Source organism: Watersipora subatra, chromosome 7 (genome assembly GCF_963576615.1).
Source record: "Watersipora subatra chromosome 7, tzWatSuba1.1, whole genome shotgun sequence".
NCBI lineage: Eukaryota > Metazoa > Bryozoa > Gymnolaemata > Cheilostomatida > Watersiporidae > Watersipora > Watersipora subatra.
Genome location: NC_088714.1, coordinates 29,832,333 through 29,839,745, shown reverse-complemented (window position 1 = coordinate 29,839,745; position 7,413 = coordinate 29,832,333).

Genomic DNA, 7,413 nt, shown 5'->3' with positions numbered 1-7,413 from the left:
TTGCCAGTGATTTGATGAAGAGGTAATGCAGCCAGCACCCGACTGATGAGGAGATATCATAGGCACTGAAAATAAATCGCGTAAGGTGATTACGCTGATCCTAAAACCAACACCCAAAACAAACAAACAGAGCATAGCTCGTTGACCTAGCACCTAGTTACCATTTGTAAACTAGACCAAGTTGTGTTGGTCCTATTTATTAAGTTGTATAGCAACGCAAACTTTAAGTATATCGAGTTCTGTGGTCATGACAAAACATATTTATGGCATCATATCATATGGAGATCTATATGTAGGTTTGTATGCACATTGAGTGAGAAAGTAACCTTTTAAAAATGATTTGCTGGTTCGTGCAAGAAACAGCTTTATATACTCTAGTTGACTGTATTAAAAAGCCAGTTTTTGCTGCAAACTTTATTAAAGATATTAATCAGGGCAATTCATTTTTATTGCTAATTATACTTATGAAATCTAAATACACATTAAAAGTTAGAACACTGAAAAACAAATTGATAGCTCCTACGAAGTGCTGCACAGGCAATAAGATTTTCACATGTTAACTGTTAGCAAAGAACATCAGCTTGTAGAGAAAATTCCAATGCATATTTGTATAGAGATCTAAAACAATTTAGAGGCAAGTTATGGCAGCGTTCATACAGCTATGTTCTAGGTTCAAACTACTCTACTAATTGGCTTCATAGACTGGTCATTTCGAAGCCATCTACGCTCACTAGCAAATAGTTAATTGACTAACTGACTTTTCTTCCTTTTATGTTTAGAGATCATTCTTATCGAGTAAATTATTAAAAACAGCTAATAACACATAATACATGTAGTTTTATCTTACTTGTTGAGGGCATTTGACATCGGTATTAACTATTGAATAGAAGTCAGCCTCAAAACTAGAGCTGTTAGAGAAAATAAGTTAGCTAAATGAGAATACAGAGTTGTGCGCTCGCTTCTAAGTATTATATTATTAAAGTTCCAATTAAACAAACAGTAAACAGAGTGGTTGAAATTGAGTTATTTAGTTTGCTGTAAGCATTTAACGACAAAGGAGGGCATTACTACATGTGTAAGTAAAATTAAAAAGTTGTTTGTTCAAAGTTACACAAATATTTAGCAAGTCAGCTGGGCTTTCCGTAATGCAGAAAAAAACAGACTAAAACATATTGATCTATTGTTATTCTGCCGACAACTTATAGCGCTGGTAGATATAAAAGCTTAAAGTTTACTCTTTAAACGAGTGTAAATGAAGGCTAACAACTCTGGTGCCAATAATCTATTACTTTATGTCTTTCTAAAAGCTGCCGAGGTCATCAACTACTGTTAACCTTCAAATGAAACAGTGATATATTCACATATTTTTATATATTATATATATTAAATACTTAATAAGTATAGCAATACCCAATGACTACAACATAGTCAGCAAAGAAAAGGAAAAAGGGGAGAAATATCTTTCACTCAGAGAGGAGATCAAATAGTGCTGGAATGTGAGAACAACTGCAAGACTGGTAGTTATTGGATGATTGGGTACAATAATACCTGCACATCAAATGTGGCTCACCCAAATACCACCACTAATCAACACCAGTCAGTTTCAGATAAGCACACTATTGGGAATAGCTAAGATCTTAAGGTGAGTCCCTCAAACTGCCAGGTTTCTGGTTGGGAACCATAGCTTGAGTAGACACTACCATCTATTTAGATTCAACGGGTAAGGAGAAAAGTACATATATATATACTTTATATATATATATAATATATATATAAAGTAATATTATATATATATATAATATATATATATACTTTTCTCCTTACCCGTTGAATCTAAATAGATGATAGTGTCTACTCAAGCTCGTATATATGTATATATATTATACACGAATAACTAATGATACTACATTAAGGAATAAAGTAGACAACTATGGGTTGACCCAATTACTTACTCAGTGCATATTAGAAAATAGTTTTTGCTGATAGTATAACACACGTGTCTGCCTGTACAACGGCTGTGTCTGCATGTATAACACACGTTTTTGCGTGTACAACGGCTGTGTCTGCATGTATCATAAACTCAATCCAGTTGTTAGTTTGATTTACATGTCACCATGGCATCGAAAGTAAACACTCCATGTTTAGCAAGTGATTAAAATAACATTTGTTTATAGGCTTATGACTGTGTCATCAAGCGTTTTCATGATAAGTTTATGTAGATTGTGCCTTTTTCCTTGACCTCCACATTAATTGGAATTCAGCTACAAGAAAACTGCTGTCGCTTCTCGACAGAGATTTCATCTACCATGCAACTTGCAGCAAGATGACACCTTTTATCTTCTAAGCTCACGTTTGAAGCGGCAAAAGGCATACCTGACGATTTGCACTACAGAGTGATATCTGAAGGCTTCAACCAAGAAAAATGAGTTACCATCATTCTATACACGTTTAGAAGTCAGGATATTAGTTCAAGTTGTTACCTCCCTTTAATGCACACACAGCTGCAGAAGAGGAAAACTCTCAATCTACTTGCTTGTCATTTAGACTATAAGTTGAAGATGTATTTTTATTATTCTAGTGACCCAGATTTGATCCAATATAACAACAAAACAGTTATACATCTCCCACAGCCATGGCTAACTAGAATAACGTTTTTTATGAACTTCACCTGAAAGACTTTTACGGGATTCATCATAATAGCCATCGACCCTCTAGCAGTTGCGACGAAAGTTACTGTAGACTTATTTCAAAAGATAGGCCATCACTTCTGTACTGACATCTTACTGTACGGTATCTTACCACTATGTTGGTATCTTACCATTGAGACACTCTTTTAAAATCATAAGCGTATGTACATTATTAAATACTCGGTGACACCACAAGAAGCTTAACTGATAACGAGTCATTGATGTCTACAGCTATTTAAATAATCTAACCTTGGGTAGCCACTCATTTTGAGACAGTTTTAATAAAACAATGCTGTCTTCTTCTGATAACACTGTTGTGAAACAAAGCTACCAAACTTTGATGCTTATGTAGCAGTGCTCACTTCTTTTATGGTTTCATTTTCTTCGAGTAAGGAAATCTAGCAAAATAATAATAATAATAATAAGGTAATCATTATAATAACAACGATTGAGATAGGTATGAACTTTATCATCACCAGTCAATTCTGTTTAAAGCAATTTAGACCATCAGACAAAAATAGCATAATAATGAATAATAATAGAATATAATATTAATTAAATATATTAATATTATTGATATAATACAATAGATTTCTGATATAGATTATATCAGAATAGATATGATAGAATAGATAGGTTAAAAAAATTAATATGGATGAATATTTGAACTATTTTCTGTTTCAACTGTAGATACTGCTTTTGTCTGTTTCTTATATTTTATATTCATATTTATACAATTGTATACATTTAAATTATGTCATATGATATAAAGTGATGTTTAGCCTCACTTTAACTAACAATACTCAGTTTGATGTGAGTGGAAACATATTTGTTAGCACTCCAGCTAACCAAAGAGCTAGCTTACGGCAAAACTTCTCTCTTTATTATAAGGGGCTTGTGACATAGCTACTTTTTACAGCCAGAGAAAACATGGCTACAGGGAAAGAGATAAAATTACCAACTTCGCATAGTTTCATTGCTTGTATTTGAAATATAATCACAGAATAGCAAGGTAAACAGAAAGGTGCAAAAGCATATGAAACTAGTCGTTAGAACATGAACTCATACGTATCAAGGCTTTAGAACATGAACTCATATATATCAAAGCTTTAGAACATAAACTCATATGTATCAAGGCTTTAGAACATAAACTCATATATATCAAGGCTTTAGAACATAAAATCATATGTATCAAGGCTTGAGAACATAAACTCATATGTATCAAAGCTTGAGAACATAAACTCATATGTATCAAGGCTTTAGAAGATGAACTCATATGTATCAAGGCTTTAGAACATGAACTCATATGTATCAAGGCTTTAGAACATAGACTCATATGTATCAAGGCTTTAGAACATAGACTCATATGTATCAAGGCTTGAGAACATAAACTCATATGTATCAAGGCTTTAGAACATAAACTCATATGTATCAAGGCTTTAGAAGATGAACTCATATGTATCAAGGCTTTAGAACATGAACTCATATGTATCAAGGCTTTAGAACATAGACTCATATGTATCAAGGCTTGAGAACATAAACTCATATATATCAAGGCTTTAGAACATAGACTCATATGTATCAAGGCTTGAGAACATAAACTCATATATATCAAGGCTTTAGAACATAGACTCATATGTATCAAGGCTTGAGAACATAGACTCATATGTATCAAGGCTTTAGAGCATAAACTCATATATATCAAGGCTTTAGAACATAGACTCATATGTATCAAGGCTTGAGAACATAAACTCATATGTATCAAGGCTTTAGAACATAAACTCATATATATCAAGGCTTTAGAACATAGACTCATATGTATCAAGGCTTGAGAACATAAACTCATATGTATCAAGGCTTTAGAACATGAACTCATATGTATCAAGGCTTTAGAACATAAACTCATATATATCAAGGCTTTAAGACATCTGCTCATACATGTTAAGGATGGGAAGTGATTGAAAGTGAAATAGAAGTAGGCGATATTAAACACAATGCACATTGCCGAAGATGTTATTATTTGAAATGAGGGTATCAGGTCATTGACAAGCTAATAAATAGAATGCGAGAGAGAGAGAGAGAGAGGGGGAAAGAGAGAGAATTGATTGATTTGCAAAAATATGCTAGAGATTCTTGGCAGCACCTTCTATTGTAGGTAAGTGAGAAGATGTTCATTCTGAATTTGACACTTGGTGTATACGTTGCAGTTGTTACTAAAGCTGAGTGTAGTTTGCAGTTATTAGTAATATACAAGGTCTAGTCTGTAGTTATTAGTAATCCACAGTGTCTAGTCCGTAGTTGTTAGTGATACACAGTGCACAATCTGTAGTTATAGTGATACACAGTGTCTAGTCTGTAGCTATTAGTGATACACAGTGTATAATCTGTAGTTATTAGTGATACACAGTGTCTAGTCTGTAGTTATTAGTGATACACGGTGTATACTCTGTAATTATTAGTGATATAGTTTATAATCTGTAGTTATAAGTGAGACCATGTAATCTGTAGTTATTAGTACCAACTGTAGCTCACAGTTGTAAACTTGTCAGAGAGGATGTGTAAAATGTCTGAAATGCAAGTACAGGCACAGAAATTTAGATATTAACAGATTTTGCAAACTGTTCTTTAAACGCCCAAACCATACAAATGTTTGATTAGGTATTAGCTACTGTAGGTTAAAAGTTTACAAAAGTTTAGCTCATTGAAAAAAGGTTGTCTGTCCTTGTTCAACAGAAAGCAACAGAAAAAAAACAACTCCAAATTTAGTTAATTTATATTTTTTCCAATGGACTCTGTTTGACTTCCATTTGTTTAACTGTTACATAAACTCGCTAGACAAGCTTTTAGATTAATAGGAATCAACAAATCTTCATTTTAAAAGACGTTTCTGCATATCATAGCAGTCTAGAAAATTAATTAAATCCTGCAAGTGATGTCAATTATTCAAGGGGTGACTAGGTATAGCCAATAGCCATGAATCACACTCGCGCGCACACGTCTTCTACAAATTTTTGGCTGCAAGCATTGAGCAAACTTAAGAGTCCCTCCTAACCTCAGTAGTAAACAAGTTTATTGTCCTAGTTTTATATTTAGTTATATTATTATTATGTTTGTAGTCTGCCAGACAAGTGCAGTTAAACCTAAATAAACAAAGCTTTTTCCTTTTGAGATCTGCTTCATCTTCAAAACTTACAAGTTGAAACAAATAATTTCATAATACATTGCGATGTGCATAAACCGTTTCACATTTTTGAAATCTAGGACAAGTTTTCAATCAATACCCCTAGTAATAACTCATAACGTTTAAACAAATACATTATACCACATTATGTGAATAGCGTATTAGTAAAGTGATAACCGGTAAAAAGCTATTATTTTTACTTCATACCAAGCTGTATGAATCCTATACCTTACCCTAGAAGTATTTGTAACCGAGTAGGCTGTGTCAAAAAATGAAATAAAAAAAGATGAGGATATGTAACTTATACATCGTAACTACCTATCTACTTAGCAATACCACATTGTATATCATTATTCTAGTTACTATAGATTCTAGTCACTCTCTCTACTGGTTGGAAGCAGATTAATTTCATGTAACATCATCACATTACAAAAGCATAAGCTGTTCATTACTCCTCATCTAGGAACTTAATCAAACTGACAAAAATCTTCTTGGGGAATTTGTCTGCTCGCTCTCAAAATAAATGTATCAATGTAGGCAGCTTGTGAATTTCATCTGCATAGCAAACTACATTAGTCATGATCAGGAATTACAGCAGGAAAAAAGATCGACGGCTATAGGATGAACAGGAAGCACCTTTGTTGGGTATAATAAGGGGTTTGGCACTGATTTAACCAGTTTGTAAGAACAAATTGTAAACAATTGCAGCCTTGATCTTGATGAATATACATTGCTATGTAAGCAACACATACCAACTGCTAAAATTATTCCAGCAAATGTACAAAGACAAGGAGTGGCATGCATCATTCGCCAAACGTGGACACCATGATGATTTGCTGATCAATGAGTGACTAGTACTTCCTCTAATGCTAATTATGCTGATTCCATGCTATAGGATGATGCTGGAGCTAATGGATGAAGCTCTTCAAGCATCTCAGCCAAGATGTCACCATTAAAACTGGTCATTTTAAGTAGACTGCTTATCAGGTTGCTCGATTCTCCAAGACCGACCTCCACCATGCAGCAAATTCTTAAACCCGTAATTGATTTTTGCAGAGAAATCGATGTTTCTCCGTCAAACCTCTGTCTATCTAGAGACTACCGATGCAGGCTTCCTAAAATCACTCAATGCGATATAGCACAAGGTAGAGTAATTATTGAAAAGCTGTCTAAGGTAGCCGACATAGTTTCAAATATTTGTGGGAAAAGCACATGGGTCGTAGTCATGTCAACAACAGCTAATGACTTTTATAAATGGTAAATGACTGTATACTGGAAAGTATTCCTAAAGACAAGCTTCCTGCACCGATATTTCAGTTGGTGTTGGCAGTGTATGATGCCATCTCCAAGGTAGATGAGAGCAGAAGTGAGCATCTAGGTGAGGCAGAAAAAAACTGCACGACCTCAACAGGCTACTGAACAAAAGCCATCCAGCACCAAAACACATGTAAGGCAGAAACATTTGACTTGGCACAAATAAGCATTGAAAGGTGGATTCGCAGCAGTAGCTGTGGGTAAAGATAAGGATACTGGTGATAATTGGAT